Genomic DNA, 17,769 nt, shown 5'->3' on the forward strand with positions numbered 1-17,769 from the left:
AATGGAGATGTGGATTTAAAAAAAAAAAAAAAAAAAAAACAGACAATGCCTATGTCTGAGACGCTCAGATCTTTCCCTTAAAGAAACAATTGCTTATACATACTGATAATATGCCAGTACGGAAACATTTCCACAATTTGCGATTGTATGATAAATTGACATTCAGACCCATGCAAGATGTGTGCGCACCTCTACTTAGTAGTAACTCAGTTGAATTTTGGGGAACAAAAGACAAAAGATGACGTTTGAGTTGCCAATCACGTATCGGATTCTGAACCGTCCAGCGTCCCAATTCAAAACCAGACCTTACAAGTAAAGCCTACAGCAGCTCACAGACAGGCTGATTTTGAAGGTTGGTCTTTCTACATTTGGCTATTCTCCCCCCCCCCCCCCCCCCCCCCCCTCACACACGTGTGTGAACATAAGCTATAGCCTACCTCCACTCTATCCTGCAATAATGCATAAAATGCATATGTAATGTGTTTGCATATAAACTACAAATTTGAACATTGTTAACAGAATCATAACATTGAATTCACGTGACAAAAACTGGCACCTGATATTAAGAATAAGCAGAAGCAGCCAAAGTCTATTGCATACTAAGAATATGATGGATGGTTAATAGAATATCCTTTGGAGAGAAAAAAAAAAAAGAAGGACAAACCACCTGATGAAAATGTAATTATAATGATTAGGTTTGAGATTTTACAGATGTATGATATTTTATTGTGCGTAGCCTATTTTTGTATTTATTTCCAATTCCAATTTTCAAATATTATTATCTTCCCTCTGCTGGCTTAATTAAACTTAAATCAATTTGAAATAAACACACCCGAGTTTCACAAACACTATACGGATCTTTGTCGAGTGCATCGACACAATTTCAAGAGAAAACATCCGATTTTTCAATAGAGTCATTCACAGGCATAGCGATCTAGGCTGTACGGTGCGTCTCCCCTGATGTCCGAGCTCACGTTTCACTGTAAGCGGCGAAATGTGAAAAGACCAGAATAGATCAGCCCACATTTGCAATCCTTGTCATGAGTTTTACCGCACATAATCGCCTTAGCACACTTTCGTGGCCGAAAATCGTGGTCCTGAGTTGGTCAAACGCCTCTTTGGAAACACGTGTTCTTATTAGGAATAAATCTCAACAGCCTGACTTCTGGAGCGCACGCTGGCGGTTTATGAAAATCATACAAGTAATTTCGCCCTGGCCGCTTGTCAAGCACACACGCACACGTGGGCACATAATAGCCTACCCCTAATAGGCCTATTCAAAACGTCATAACATTATTTTTATAAGGCAAAAATGGTTGCTGAACTGTTAACTGTTCTTTGGGAAACCCCAAATGATTCTACCATGGCATCGCTGGCAAACTCCCTCTTGGATCCTTTATTTTTAAGAGTGTATGAAATACACATTTACGTTTAGGCTATAGGCTATATGATGGACGAACTATAGCTATTTATTCACTGGCAGGTTGGAGCTTCAGAACTTTCCGTCCTCGAATTTACAGGTTCAACACCAGTGCGTGGCTCCAAGTAGCCTAGGCTATCCACCACTTTCGGAATGCCTTTAGTCTAAAAGTGGAACAGCATAAAATGCTAAATGTTTTCTTTAAAAAAAAAAAAAAAAGAGAGAGAGATCCTCGTTGTGATAAAAACGTGTTGGAGAATCCCTCCGGAAATGACTATGTGTTAAAGCAAAGGACTAGTAGAAACATGCTGTTGGTCGATAATTGATAATGACCCTGGGACGTGCCATCATCACCGAACAGTGTCAGTCTGATTCTCTCAGCAGCTCTGGCGGACACGATGCCTTGGCCCATTACCTCGAAGCTCGAGCTCATTACTTCTGGACGGGTTCGAGGCCTGCATGCCCCCGGCGCACTGGTAACAGCGGTTTTCGCGTGCTATCCAGATTTGGAGAAAGGACAACAAGCGATGGAATTTGAGACAGAGGAATGGAACGCATTAAGAGTCTGAGCTTTTAGAAAAGGGAAGTCAGACGACTGATGGAAAACCAAGACATGCGGCCTCTGACAGAGTTGTCTATTTGGCAGTCGCGCCTCCTATTGAACCAGTAATTTATTCAAAGGAGATTTTTATCCCCAGCGATCTGATTCTTATGATAATCAACAGACTGAGACCCCTTTCTGTCCCCTTGTCTGGGGTCTACTCTCGGTCCTGACGGTTAAAGCTGATTTGCACGGTTTCACCCTGTCGATTCAGTGGTCACATTCCTAGACACTTATAGAGAAAAAGGCAAAGACAAAGGGTTGCTGGGAGCGAGTCCACTTGATTTAAACTGTGGGTTACAGTTAAAGGAGTCTCTAAGTCAAAGTGTTCTTAGCTCTCCTACAAAAGGCACTTATTTCATTACTGCACCACAAAAATCAAGGTCTTCCTGAGGCTCAGATATAAACTATGCATATTGTATAGACTACCTTTAGATACACAGCAAATATTCCTATGTATTAAACACGAGTGAATAAAACCGAGCTATTGTATGTCTAATTAGCCTATATTATTAACTGATTTTCCCCCCCTCCTATATTTTCAAGGACACGTTTACTAGGTCTATAGAAACAACTTACTACTTGGTTAACAAACAAAAAAACGCAAATTATAATGCTTCTCCGAACATTTAAGCAGTATTGCATTGCTAATTCAAGAGGGTGGGGACAAATTCTAACCGCAACGTGTCATAAGGGGAGGGCTTAAAATATGCTATATGTTTTTTGGCTTGCAGGTTGAGGCCCACAAGCGTTTAATAAGCGGAATGATAAGAGGGGGGACAACGAGCAGCTCATTCCACTCTCCGTAGGGGAGAAGAGGAGCATCTCAATGGGAAATATTGGTGAAAAGACTGCGTGCAGCCCGATACGGACACGCTGAATGGATGGGGCCACTGCAACGTCACGCGGAGCCGCAGCCATGAAGCGGAGGACCGAAGCGCTAGACAACATTCTGGAGCGCACGCAGCTCGCACGCGCACATATGGGCTATCATTGCTATCCGTCCTGAAGACCATCGATGCTCGTGGACAGGAGTGAGTATACGCTAATATTTACGTTTATATTGTAGATCGCATTCATAAAACGGCAAGAATTCTGTAATCGTGCTTTAAAGGTGAAGCGAGAATTGCCAGGAATAAGTCCCAGAACAGGTTGCGCGTGTAGCGGTCCTAGGGTTTGGCGCGCGAGACACGCTGCTGTTAGAGGTGATCAGGGCGCGTGCATCCTCTTTGGACGCTATTAATGGGAAATAGTCAGTAGCTTATCATATCGATAGTCATCGCATTTTCCATAAAAAGAAGCCAATAGTTGCTTTAAATGTAAGAAATTACAAATTATAGACTACGGGTTCTTTCAGAAGACTCAACTCATAAGTAGGCTATATAGCATATGTATATGGAACCCCATTCTCTAATTTGGAAATTATTGGCAGTTAACAAGTCAATATTTTGATAGGGCTTTATTTGTTTTCATTATGCCAATTTGCCAATCTGTAAATGATAGCGTGAAAGTGATTATTTTAAATGAGAATTTAGAGTTACAGCAGTGTGCTATATGTCTGAATTAAAAGCTTTCAATGAGAATATCTATCAGTTTTTGATAAACAGTCAGTGCGGAAAAGCTCGTGGTTTATTTTATGAGTTTTTACTGAATCTTCTTTTTATCTTTAAGCCACAGGATAAAACGAGAATAACAGAAATATTTCTGGGTCATTCAAACCACATGATGGGAAGAGCGTTTATTTACAGAACAATTATCAATAGAAAATATACTTAAGAATTGTTTCTAAAAGCTTGGCACGAATGATTGTAATTTGTTTGGTCTTTATGAGATGGAGGCCTGTGCGCATGACGTGTTTAATCCTGATGGCCAGCGTTCAGATTAATCACAAGGCCGATATCTACTCTCCACGTGCCTCTTTCATGCGCGTTTTATTCATACCCATGAACACTAAGGCACGTTATAATTTATTAAAAATTCTAATTTTATAGGTTTATCAAATATTAGACATAATAGAGACATGTATGTAGGTAGGCTATGTATAGGCTACATGCCCCCACCCCCACCCCACAACATTACAAAATATTATTTAACAATCAGATTGTTACAACTGACCGAAGGATGACCAACGTCACTCATGATTGAATTGAACCCTTACGGATTGTGACATCTCATCGTTTCTTTTGCGTTTATATAGCATGTTCATTAATGCAGTAAGATGGCAGGAGTCTTAAGTAGCCTACATGTGGAGGACATTGTGAATTTTGTGATAGTCTACTTTAAAAGTTATTGTTGGGTTTTAGCCTATCTGTGTCGTTTAAAAATCACAGTCGCGGACGTTAAGGTGTGGTCTACCTCACATATATCTCTGTTACTCGACTAAAGGCTAGCTATATTACCCCAAACATTCTATACACAACGAGAAAGTAATGTTCACAGCCTGAAGCACTCGGGAATGTCTATTTATAAAGACAGGGGGGGAAAAATCAGACTTAAGTTTTTTCACGTTGTTCTCTCTTTGCTTTTTTCCCCCCCAGGGACGCCAATTGAAATTTTGCACGAGGGGCACTATACACAGGTAGCTACAACTATAAAAAATATTCTCATTTTAATAGGCCTGTTTTTACTATTGTATGAGCTATACACACATATGGCTACACACACACACAATCAGATCAATTAATTCATTTAGGCTATAGTGTGTGAGAGAGCATTGTATTGCGATTGAAAGAGGACAACACCAAAACCGTTAGCTATTATACATGCTTAATTTTAGCAACAGAATATTTAGATTTTTAGTTTTTTATTTTAATCTCATAGTTAAACTATAGTGCGTCATCGATATGAATAGGTGAAAAAATTAAGCCATGGAAATAACAATGACCAGCTTACTTGACAAGACGCTTATCATGTCATATAATTTAAAGCAATTTCCCCAATAAATGTAGGCTATATGACAAGAATATTTAGTGTAACGTACAAATATTATAATTGAGAAGTTTCGTCAAAAACCACTTAGTAGGCCTATATGTAGCCTAGGACTATGGCATTTTCCACAACACGAATAGCTCACGTTTCCGTTTCTTATTCGTATTTAATGAGTTATAATTCACGTTTATATGGTTTTCAGTAAATGGTCGCATAATCTGGTAGCAAAACGATTGCATTCTCCATGTTGCATTTGCACGACTTTCACACAAGGACAATCCTTACAATAAATTTAAAATAAAACATAGCCTGTATAAAGACGCAAATGGACACAGAGAAACAAGCACGCAATTTAGGGTAACATTTATGATGTCACCTCTGCAGTTGCTTACATTATACTTACTCTCGTTATCAACAATTTAATGCAAGATACGTCGATAATTTTGGGAACCAGACATTAACGAAAAACTTTGGGAATAGGGAATTATAAACCTATAATTATCTTTATTATATAGGCCTAATAATATTTGGAATTATACATATATTTTGGATCAGTTTGATTCGAATGATTAAGATTAAACAGAGCACAAAATAAGTCATTTTTATAGCCTATAATCGCTTCACTGAGTCACACAAATGCTGCTAATTGGTGTTAGATAGGTTAGATTTTAGGTTAGATTTTAATAGGCCTATCACTTTATGAAGCCGGTTACTAATCTGTCCAGTATAGTTAATCATTATATCTTTTAGTTAATTATTGGCACCAATTGATATTTTCTCAGCACAAAAAACAGAAAACCTGAGACTTGAAGCGAAATGGGATGTGAATGCAAGCATTGTGATTATCTCACCACCACTATTACATTAACAATAAAAACAAAAACAATAATAACAACAACAATTATTATTATTATTGTCTTTAATTACTGGGATGCTGGTGGTGAGATAATCAATTATTAGCCTATTATCATTATTATATTGAAAGCATTTATTTTCCTTTGGCTCAGAACATGCATGTGTCTGTCTATCTGTGTATCACATAAGCATGTTTGTGTGTGCTAACTGTTCATTTACAGGGAAGCTTCTAGCATTCTAATTTACAGCCAAAAGGCTTGATGGCTGAGGACATTTTGTCCTGTTAACAATGTGCTGGTGCAGTTAGTAAAATAATTAGATGATGAGCTGTGTGTAGAGTAAATAAAAGTGTTTGAACTCGCCCCTGTGTCGCCATTTTCACTAGGCTTGAAAGGCTGTAATAAGTAATGACACTCTCTCCCTCTCCCTCTCCCTCTCTCTCCTCTTTGATTGCAACACCTCTGAGAGTGTATGGGGAGGGGCTCCTCTCACACAAAGGCTTTTAATTGGACCAGCTCCTCTTTTATTTGCATAAAATCAGATTGACTGAGAGTCGTGAGAAAGAGAGGGAGAGAGAGAGAGAGAGAAGCTGAGAGAGAAAGACCTCATGATTCTGCCACTTAGCGCTGAAAGACAGGTTTTTGAAACACAAACAACAGCAACTTGAGGGTAAATTTGCGGAAAACTAAAACAACCAGTGTTACTATTCTTTTTACTTTTTTTTCTCCGTCTGCACAGTCAGGGTCTTTTTTCCCATTTAAAAATAAATCCCAGCCTTTGCGGGATGCGTTTGAAGCCATCTCTCACCCAGGGAGAATGATCAGCCTGCAATGTAAGACAGAGACAACAAGCAGTGAATGAACCCCCTTGCATTTCTAAAAACCAGTTCAGACTGGTTCAACAGACTGGTGAAATCATAGCCAAGTTTATTCTAGCAGGTTTTAACCAGTCAGCTTTAAAAGGAGATGTTTGACAAATAACTAGTGGTTCTAAAAGCAACAAGTCATCCTTGCACAGTCATGATCATTAACAAATGACTTGTGTTAAGGTTTAATTAAAGCTAGCGTTGAACTAAATACAGTTGACTTCAATCACGTCCTAATTAGAAAGTTAATAAAAGATCTTCTCTTTTCAGGTCCCAGTTCAACCCCAGCTGGGTTTTTCATATGGTGGAAGAGGACGGGTGGCCGGAGGGGTTGGCTGTTATCTTTGGTTATCTAGCTGTATGAGTGTTATTCATTCTTCATAAAGCTAGATAACCGAAAGTAACAAGAATCCCATTACACACCTGAAAGGCATCACCCCACCATGAGATCTGTACTCTGTCCCTCTCCTCTTTTCCTTCCTATGTCTCCCCCTCTCTCCTCCTCAATCTCTGCATCTTATTGCAAGAGCAAGCCACAAAATGGCCTCCATCACTGCTGATAGAGAAGGTAAGCAGCAATTTTTGTTAGTTATTTTTTGTTCAAAAAACAAGCAGTGATTGTACCCCATTCTCATATTAAGTAGTATGCAGCATCATCTTTCCTCTTAATGTCCAACTATTCTCATTACCCTCCTTATAATGGATGTAAAAATAGTGTTTCCACTCTGGGATAGGGCTAATACGATTGTAAAAGCTATCCATTGTTTTTAAGACGCCTGTTATGGAGTTTGTTCATATTTGTCATACTTATTTGCATGAAAAGGAGAGCAAATAATTCATAAGAGCAGGTGTGAAATTTTCAAACTCAACTGCAATGTTTTTTTGATGTAAAATGCATTACTCAAGGACTAGATCTGACTAGCATTACACAAATAAATGGGATATTTGATTCATAGCTACACAGAAAGGAGGAAACAATTCAGAAGAACAGGAAAAATACACATTCACACCAATAGGTGACAACTTTCATTACAAATAATGCACAGAAGGAATGTAATTCTGAACAAATACCAGCAGGATTCCACTGATTAAATGTCGTTTGTGAAACAGGATGTTTACCAATATACAAAGACTATGGATTTGTATGGATAGAACATGGTTTACGCGAATATGCGGAGCAGCAGTATGTTGGTCAAAAATGATCACGTTTAATTTGTAAGTTGCTAGTCTAGAGCACAGAGCAGCAGGCCGAGGCTTAACACAAGGCCACATGATAATCACCCACGGGTGCCTGTACTAACACCCAGTCCGGTGCTTTCTGAAGTATTAGTCTGCAGCAAACGCACAAAGCTCATTCACTCGTTACCTTTGTTTAACAAGGTCGGTGAGTTGAGACCCCATTGTCTTTTTAAATACCAAACCGGACTCGCTCAATTCAACTCCTGCGTTTGAATAATTAACGGGCTAAAGCTTTCCCACGCAAATCTGGCTGCTATTCTAAGCTTTGGATGCATTCGGACCTTGAGCCAGCACTGGAAACAAACGTTGATTGTCTGAACTTGAATTTTGTGCTGAGAGGTTCTTGATTGGATGTGACAGTGTTATAAATGGGGCTGGGAAAGAGCCAGCGCCGGCATGGACATTCTCTAAGTAGCAAAGCTTGTTGGGATGGTCCTGAATACAGGTCTGTGGGTTCAGCAGCTGAACCTTAACAGATTTTGTTGGCCAACCCCATTAAGAAGCCTGGTATTGACAATTCCCCTTCATTAGGCTTGTGATCAATAGGTGGACATCAGCCACCAGATCATCGTATGTTATAGCCTAGTAATTTAATTTCTCATTTGGAATTAATAGATCACTGAGGCTTCAAAAGTCTGATTTAGCAATGCTATTTAGTAGTAGGTACATTTTAGATGCAGTAAATGACAGGGAATCTATCTGGTGAGGCGCTGTCATTCTGTCTGTGTTGCAGCCACAGACGCTGCTGCATTGCAGGTGCAGGGATTAAACTGTTCATCTTTGAGAGCAAAAGACAAATAGAGTCCAAACGCACTGAGAACAGATAAGTGAGTTTGAGCCAAATTGATCAAGTGGGTACTACAAGCGGTTATAATAGTAGATTGTGTCCTCCAATGACAAAATATTTCAAACCAGTTTCTACTAAGCAAACTGAGTTTATTGAAACCACTGACAAAAGCTGCCATTCGCATACGATTGTCGCATTTCGCAATTCCACGAATTCCACATACGCATATGGCCAGAACTTTACGAAGCTCCTACACTGTAAAAAAATATTGTTGGTTTAACTTAAAAAACCTAGTTGACTTAATTTTTAAATTCATTGAAATAAAAAAAATTAGTTGACACAATGAAGGAGATTGGTTTAATCTTAAAAACACAAAATATGATGTTATCTGAAGCACATAAATGATCTAAGTTGATTTGATAAAAGAAACAAATTTTGTGATAATAAATTATGTAAATAATATTTTACAGTCTACAGTTTGTCCTTCACAGTATTAATATCTTTATTGTCAAAAATACCTAAACAACAATTAATAACGCACTTACCAGTATGCAGCAAATCTGATCATTGTCTTGATTTGCATCACTCCATCATTATCCATTTCTCTTGTTGCATCCTTTACACCAATCTAGCAGTGAACTGTCCATTTTGGCCTGTACAGTAAACTATAAATGACGTTCAATTATGAAATGTCCTTAAAAGTGGTATAAAAGAAAGATCTAAAAGTACATATTTCAGGTGTGTGTTAATAATATTGATGTGATTCTTCTTGGCAACTTACTTGAATGGTTAAAGCATACCTTGACTATTTAGCATAAAGGTAGAAGGTAGCATTTAGGTTGGATACGTCACGGCCTGTGAGGGATAAAGTTTGGCAGTCTAATCAAACTGTCTGGCAAGAAGGGAACAGAGGAACAGGAAGGAAAAGCACGAATGGCAGTTTTCTTGCACTTAGCATTTCGGACTTCAAGTGTCAACTAGAAAAACAGGCATTGTGCCCTTATTATTACCACCCTCCTCCTCTCTCCCGTCAACTGTATGGTCAATAGAGCCAGGCCACTTGTCACAGAGACAATGGATTCCTTTACCAACCTTTTGACAGCGTCCCAGTCACATCAGCCAGGCCGCTTTTGGTGAGCGCCGCTCTGATTCCTGCCCCCGGCAATGCTTCTCTTTCTTTGGACGGAACTCACCAACCGAGCCCCAAAATGGCTGCACTGTTGGAGAGGAAACTGAGGAATAGACACCGTTCTCTCTGACCCCCTCCCGCCCTGACGTCGCCCCAAAGAACTGTGAATTCCCTTTAGGCTGTTAGAGAAGTCAATGGGCCCACACACACAAAGGGGATTAAACACTCAGCAGTAACAGGTGTAGCCAAACGTTGTCCTGACTACATGAAAGGCTGATTCATCACACACGCTGTATGGCGACAAGAAGACCACACCGTTCTCGTTTAGACATTTAAATGTAGACTAAAGGAATGAATGGGTAATTGCACAATGGGTTTGTGTTTAGACTGTGACTGAAAATAGCTGAATTTGAACATGGCAATAATATTGAATGCTGCCATATGAATTAATTACACTCATAGTTTTAAGAAATGTTATTGGAGGAGCAGTTAAAGAAAACAAATATTTAGATGTTGTAAAATCATACATCTGCTTGATTGTCCAAGTTTAATGGGCCATTCTTTTAAAAGCTTGGCATGGCGAACTAGGACTCACTCTGGTGAAATGACTTTTTTTTCCCCCACTGAAGCATCATTTGGATGGCTTTTCACATGTTGTCCACTCTCTGCCACATTGTCCTGTGCTCTCTTCAACACACCTACATGCACACAGTCCTATTGTTACCTCAGCTGTTAATGTCAGACGCCTGACAATGGTTCCTATTTGCAGTATTTGCATAAGGCACTTTTCCAGCAAGCGTTTGGAGTGGTCTTGAAAGAGGGTCCACTTTATCCAGCCACAGCTAAAAAAAATGTCAAGTGCCAATTAGAGAAGGTTTGCTGCCTTTCAGCAGGACCCCACCCCTCCAATCCCACTCTTTATTTACCCCTCAGCCAACTCTCTCACACTCCGGCCTGGCTAACGGCACCTGAAAACAAAGACCTCTACCTCAGCTACCTCAGAGAAATGAAAGAAACTACCTAAGAAAAGGCTAGCCCACCACACTGCGACGTTTCCCCATGTGGGACCATCCATCAGATAATATAGACTCCCTGAGCTTCTGAGATGATTAACAGGGATTCATAGTCCATCCCTCTGCAGATCTGCCTCAATATGAACCTGTCAGATTGGGTTTTATAGCTGGTACTTGTAATAGTAATGCTGGTACTTTCTGGTCAGTGGCTGGTAATTTTGCCTTATCTGGCAGCCACTGTGGCAAAACATTTTAATAAAACTGTATATAAATTATAAAAACATATCAAAATAAAAAAAAAATTAACAAATAAAATATATACACACACACACACACACATATATATATATATATAGAGAGAGAGAGAGCGAGAGAGATACACAACAATTATTCATATAAATTAATAAAATAATATGTATTATAATATATATTATAGCCATTTTTTCAATTGTATAAAATTCAATATAAAAATTTTAAACTTATATAAAATATATAATATTTTATACATTTTAATTGAAAAAAAGAAAAATGGCTGGTAAAATTCTGTCTTTGTCTGGTGGGCAAGAAATGTAATTTCCCACCCCTGACTAGGTTATTTTATCAAGGCATGTACGATGAGCTTGTGTTTCATCCCCCAGCCCAATGAGTGTTTCACTGTTGACTAGAACATTCCCTGTGGTGTATATGACTTCCATTTCATTCCCCATTATACTTTCAGAGCTCCTACAGCAGGTGGTCAACATGCATACTTATAGAGCAACTTTTTACATTTAATTTAGCGATATGACACGGATCAGTAGCTATAGATATTGTGAAGACTGCATTTTAATACTCAAATGAGGTTTGTGTTTTGTGTGCACACTAAATCACCACGAAGAAAGAGTGTGTTATAATCTTTAACGGCAATTTTTGTGCTCTCTGGGACACCCTTGTTCCTCCACACGGCGTTTAGTTCTGTTAGCCGCCTCCTGCCACCCAAAGGATTTATCCTTCACTCCGTCTCTTTCATTCAATATCTCTGTGTAGATTTTTTCCCAGCCTTGATTCTCAGATGGTTGGGTCTGATTTGCATGCATTTGCATAATGAAAGTCATTTGCATGCTCAAGGCAGACTTTACCATGAGAACAGACATGAAAAGGTGTGCGTGTGCGTGCGCATGCCCGATCGTGCTTATGCCCTCACATGCTGATGCATTTATACCCTTCTTCCTTCATCTTTCCATTTTCATTCTCGTACAGACCAGCCATCCTTGATGCCAGGGAATGGAAAGAGTGAAGAAGGTCGGTTGTGAGGCTGTCGTCCTGATGGTGTTGCTGCTCCCCTCCCCTTCGCTACTCGCTTGCCCCCTTCCTCCTGTCACGAGATGCAGTTTGCACAAAGCCACCATCTTAGAACATGCGGGCATTAAATGGAAGTGGAAAATAAGCAGGTATGACCCACCATCACTCTCCTGCGTCTCACACCCTCCTCTCTCTCTCCTCTTCTATTTTACACACGCTGTCCCCTCTCTCTCCCCCTGCTCGAAGGCACTGTTCATTACAGCAGATGTGTTTGTTAATTGTGAATATCACACGTCCTGGTTGTGATAGGCGCTGAAGGGGGTGGGGAGATGTTTTGTAGTCGTTTGCATTAAATCATTCCCCGGCACAATGGCTGAAGCAGAGCTGCATCTGCGGGCATCAACGTTGAATAGATCGCCATCAGGGATTCTGCTGCCCCGTCGCCGTACCATGCCAGCCACGGAGATGGCGTGCTGCCATTATTGAGAAGAACAGCAAGCCTTCTCTCCAGCTTTCAGCCATAGTCGTCATGATATTAGCTTTCCCATGAGAGAGGAGCTTGAATGAGCAAAATGGATCGCCGTAGTTAGTTTTACATAACTATTGAAACCATTAGCTAACACCTTGGATTATTCAGCATATATTTAAAGACAAACTAATAGCAAAAACATGCTAAGAGAGAGCAAAGTCGAAGAAGTAGAAGGAGGGTGCGTGATAGAGAGGTCTCAATAAGGACGGGCTCTCTTTTGTACATCTTGGTTTCTAAGAGTCGCGGGCCAGACAAGTCCAGTATTGTTCTCTGTGGCGAGCTTGCTGTGGAGCACTGTTATTAAGGCCAGGAAGCTATAAGTTTAAAAACCGCTTAACCAAAACACCAATTAGAGCCGGCTGTGCCTGATTAAGTGAGGTAGCTAAGTAAACAATACAGACCATTGTCCTTCATTCTCTCAGAGGGCCGCCTTTGTTCGGTCCCATCACTGAAAGTCCAGACAAAAGCCAGAGCTAGGAGATACAGTGGAGGACTAGTGCGTTAATAGCGATGTTCAGAGCTCAGTCTCTCTGTTTAAGAGGAGAAGGTGTCTGCTAGCTGTATACGCTTACAGAAAAGTACTGTGCCGCCACGGTGCCATGTGGGACTGTGATGGTGTTTCATGGCAATACTATGGTACCATGGTATTTACTTGGTACCTCCACGATATGACATCATAATAGTACCATAACACATGATCAAATTTTTTTTTTTTTTTTGCTTTTTTGTGTGTAAATGTAACATTGTATTCCAATTACTTTTTACAGTCCCTTTTTTAGGTCTCCATCAGAAACTTTTATTGCCAAATATGAACTAATGTTTAAAAGTTTGGGGGCGGTAAGATTTTTTTTTAAAAGAAGCGTCGTATGCTCACCAAGGCTGCATTTATTTGATTAAAAATAATATGATGTAATATTATTACAATTTAAAAGAACTATTTTTTTGCTATTTGAATATATTTTAAAATGTAATTTATTCCTGTGATGGCAAGGAGACTCCAGTCTTCAGAAATCATTCTAATATGCTGATTTGCTGCTCAAGAAACATTTCTTATCACATCAGAGTTTAAAAAAGTTGTGCTGCGTAATATTTTTGTGGAAACTGTGATACATTTTTGGGGGGAATTCTTTGCTGAATGGAAAGTTCAAAAGAACAGCATATATTTGAAATAGAAATCTTTTGTAACGTTATAAATATCTTTAACCCCTTCTCAGTCACCCCCAATTTTGGCAAGTGCTGCATACATGAAATGCCCAAAATAAAAAGGTTACTGCTCATAAGTAATTCTGAATAGAAACATAACACACATACATTTAGAAAGCCAACACTTGAGAGTTTATAGTTCAAGACTCAAAATTAACCAGACTGTTATTAATATTGAGATATATAAGCTCAAACATATTTTGAACTAAAATAATCTGGGATCACCAGTGATCCCTGACTGGTAAGGGGCTAATGTCACCTTTTTATTAATTCAAAACATTCTTATGGAATAAAAGTACCAATTTCTTTTTAAAGATTCTTTCTGACCCCACACTTTTTAACGGTAGTGTATATCTAGTGCAACCACTAGAAATGAATGTTAATGTGAGCAAATCAAACTTGCAGAACAGCTACACAAAGAGTTTTTCCACAACAAACTACAAATGTAACCATCCAAAAACTACCATCTAGCAAAATGACAGCAGCAATGAAACTATTATATCCTCTTTTCCACTTTTATCACATTAAATATGTCATTTAATTTTTTTAATTCCAAAACAAAGATTTTATTGTTCGTGAGTGACAAAACTCTTTATGCCGGTAGCAGAGAATTAAAGGATTGCAGTCACACTGGGTCTACAATCATGTCATTGTTTTTAGTAATCTAAGTGCACCGTAGTAAACAGGTGGCGAACAGGGAGAAGAGCGGCTGAGAGGGACGGCACAGTAAATTATGCACAGTAAAAACAAAGCCAAAGCACATCAGATAAAAAAAAAGGAGCGAAGAATCTGCGGCAGCTTGCGTCTGGGAGCGTGCGAGGTGGCTGGGGTTTGGGCAAAGGGGCAGACATTCTCCCGTCTGCACACACACATACACACAAGGCTCCCCTTTTCTGAGCAGCTGCTCTCGCCTCTTCACGCAGGCACCAGCCTTGGGAACCACCACGACGAGGCTCCCCCAAAAAATGGGCACCGGGGCCCCCCAAAGTCTGAGTCTGTCTGCCTCCCCCCGCCCTCCGTCTCTCCCTCCCCCTCCTGACGATGATGCTGGGTGCCTGGGAAGGACTCAGAGTTCATGGTCAGACTGCCTATTGAGCTGACAGGCTGACTGTTTGCTCAATTCACTCTTCTATTCAGTCGGGACAGGAGGAGGGAGACAGAGACACAGTAACACTCCCATGAGCATTCATTTAGGGAAGACAACCGGAGGGAGAGAGGGAAATAACGAAAGAAAGAATGAAAGCCAAGGCGCTTTTTTTTTTTTTGCGAAACATTTGGCTTAAAGATACCAACCTGACCATCATGCCAAAACTTCCACTCACACTTATACAATTTTCCGACAGCCAAACAAAGATAGATTCATTGCCACCCCATAAATACAGAAAAAAAAGCGAGAGTTTGATCAGCTCTTGCCTCCTTGCATTCTTAATCACCTGCACACCTCGAGTTGCTTGTCTGAGCCGCGTGGAGCGACTAAACTCTGGAGTTCTCCGGGCTTAGGTTGTGTCACATGCCTCCTCTTTGCTTCTGTTCCACGTCGTACCAAGAGCAGAGGCACCGTCAACTTCGGCCTCAATCTCTCAACCTGGCACTCGCTGAGTCACAGCCGTCTGAGGAGTTTGCTTGCTGCTAATTTCTTAATGAACCCTACAAAACAGAAAAAAAAAACCCCCATTAAAATCCAATAACAGAACACCTTAAAGTACAAAAACAGTCCTAAAGAGATAAACCGACAGTTTTCAGTAAACAAATGTATATTCTGATTTGAATTGAAATGGTTCAATTATCAAAAATATTATTTCACTTAACACGTTTCCTGTTTCTTTTGTGTCTTTTCAGGTTTTTGGAGTCAAGTCAAACAACGCGAAATCCATTAAATGGAGGAACGTTCATACAGACGGCTGAAGGAGTGAAACGGGTTACTTTACTATGCATGTGCCCCAACATAAGATAACAGCACTTTATTTGTTCTATATGGATTCAAACTTGGCATTTGTGAAGCAGTTTTAGAGCCTACTGTTCCAATGGCCATATGTTGCGAGCCAATGTGTATGTGTGTGTGTGTGTGTGTGTGTTAAAAAATATGTGAGAAACTCTTAAGTCTTTCTTTGTACGGGTCAGGGTCAAAGTACTTAACGAATTGTGTATTTGTACAAACATACCAATAATTTTTTTTTATTAGGGTAGTTCTAATTTGATTTTGTAGAAAATGTCATTTTTAAATGTCAACCATTTTGGTACTTTTTGCTAAAAAGAATTTAAGAGATAAAAATGTGTGAAAGATTAGGTTTAGCCTATAGATCTTAAAAATTATTTTAACAGTTTAACAAGGCTGTCTTGCTACAATCTTTAGCATAATGCACTTTATTCAACACAAACTGATTTTTTTTTAGTTCAATAGTTTTCAATATTAAAGGACAATGTAGTGGCCTGTGTATATTCCCTAATGTATTTCTCCAACAACTGATTACTAACTGATATCTAACATGAATTATTAGAAATAACGAGTGAGGCTCTGTAGATTCTGCGTGTATGAGTGTGAGACCCACGGCAGCCGTGAACGATACTGCACTCTGATTGGACAGCTCAGTGTGTTGTACGCCACACACTTGTTGGACAGAGAGCTGTTGTCTTTAATTTCTATGCAATTGCGTTGGGCTTGCAATCACCTGGAAGAGAAGGCAGATCAGAGCAGCTATTTATGACAGCAGGTTAAGGTGAGAGGAATATTTCGCTGAATAAATATTAATATTTCACTCCTCCAACTGTGAAGTCACTGACCACTAAAAGCATCTTCAACTAGCTTTTGTGTTTTTCATTTTTGTTTCTTTCAGCACTCAAAATAGAAACAATTTTAAGGGGTATCCAATGCTCTCTAAATGTCTCTCTTTATTTTGTGTTACAATCAATCATAGCTGAAGAGAAAATTCAGTATTGAATATGCAAATCTTTGAAGAATTATTTACAATTTGAGGAGAATTGTGCAATCTATTTTGTAATTATTTTTCTTTCTTTCTTGACAATTTGACAAATCAAGTAATGTGTGAAGACAATGAATTGATGAAATGGGGCCTTTTACTATGCAATTTTTTAACTTCTATATTTTCCTGTGATTATCTAGAGTTATGATTTTCAGCTAGAGTACTGTAATGATAATGATAACAATTAAAATAATATTTTCTTTTAATTTTCTAATGATTTAGTTTAATTCTTTTCCCTACTGTATGTTTTTGTTTAATGTCGCAGTTAAATGCAAATGTGTGAGATATTTTTGTTCACCATTTTTGTTTTCTGTATTGCCACATGTGCCTTTTAACAATGTCCTGTTATGGATATCAATAAAAGTTTACTTTTAAAACAAATTTGTGCTGTTGTCGCTAAGATTTTGGGACTGCTAAGTGAGAACAAATCTAAAAAGTATCTGATTAAATTCTAGAATCCTGAAGGCACCATAACCTGAATCGAAGATGGTGCAAGCAGGTATAAGTCTAGCTGAATTTTCTTTCAACGATTTTGGATTTGTTAAGGGGTTATTCAACTAGCAGTGAACCCGATCCAGTCTCGCATCCAGTATTCAGCATTACAATCCAACAACATTTCTTGGCCGCTCAGCGCAGCTTACAATCTGTGTGGCTGTGTGCCAGGAGACAAGGTGCATTAGTGTACTGTAGGCCATAATGCTGCTGATTGGTGGAACCCTGAGACTGTGCCTGAATTTTAACCAGTCAATTAAACAACCAAAAACTAAGATTATTCATTTTCTAGGGCTGTCAACAGACTGGCTAGACTGATATATTACAGCAGTGGCCTCATATGAATAATTTTTGGACTTTTAGAAAAAAAATTTTTTTATGAAGAGTACAAAATATTACAAAATTTCAGTAAAAGTAACCACATTCAATAGCATAACTTACAGAAG

The 17,769-nt window shown here is 39.2% G+C and overlaps 1 long non-coding RNA gene across 1 annotated transcript; it reads left to right on the forward strand.

Annotated features, from left to right (window-relative positions):
- The first annotated feature begins 7,071 nt into the window (after positions 1-7,071).
- Positions 7,072-17,204, forward strand: LOC311276000. The gene is made up of 3 exons (XR_014625023.1): positions 7,072-7,237; positions 12,077-12,267; positions 15,690-17,204. It is a non-coding gene; the product is annotated as an uncharacterized lncRNA (long non-coding RNA).
- The last annotated feature ends 565 nt before the right edge of the window (positions 17,205-17,769 follow it).

Source organism: Rutilus rutilus (genome assembly GCF_951802725.1).
Source record: "Rutilus rutilus genome assembly, chromosome: 17".
Classification (NCBI taxonomy): Eukaryota; Metazoa; Chordata; class Actinopteri; order Cypriniformes; family Leuciscidae; genus Rutilus; species Rutilus rutilus.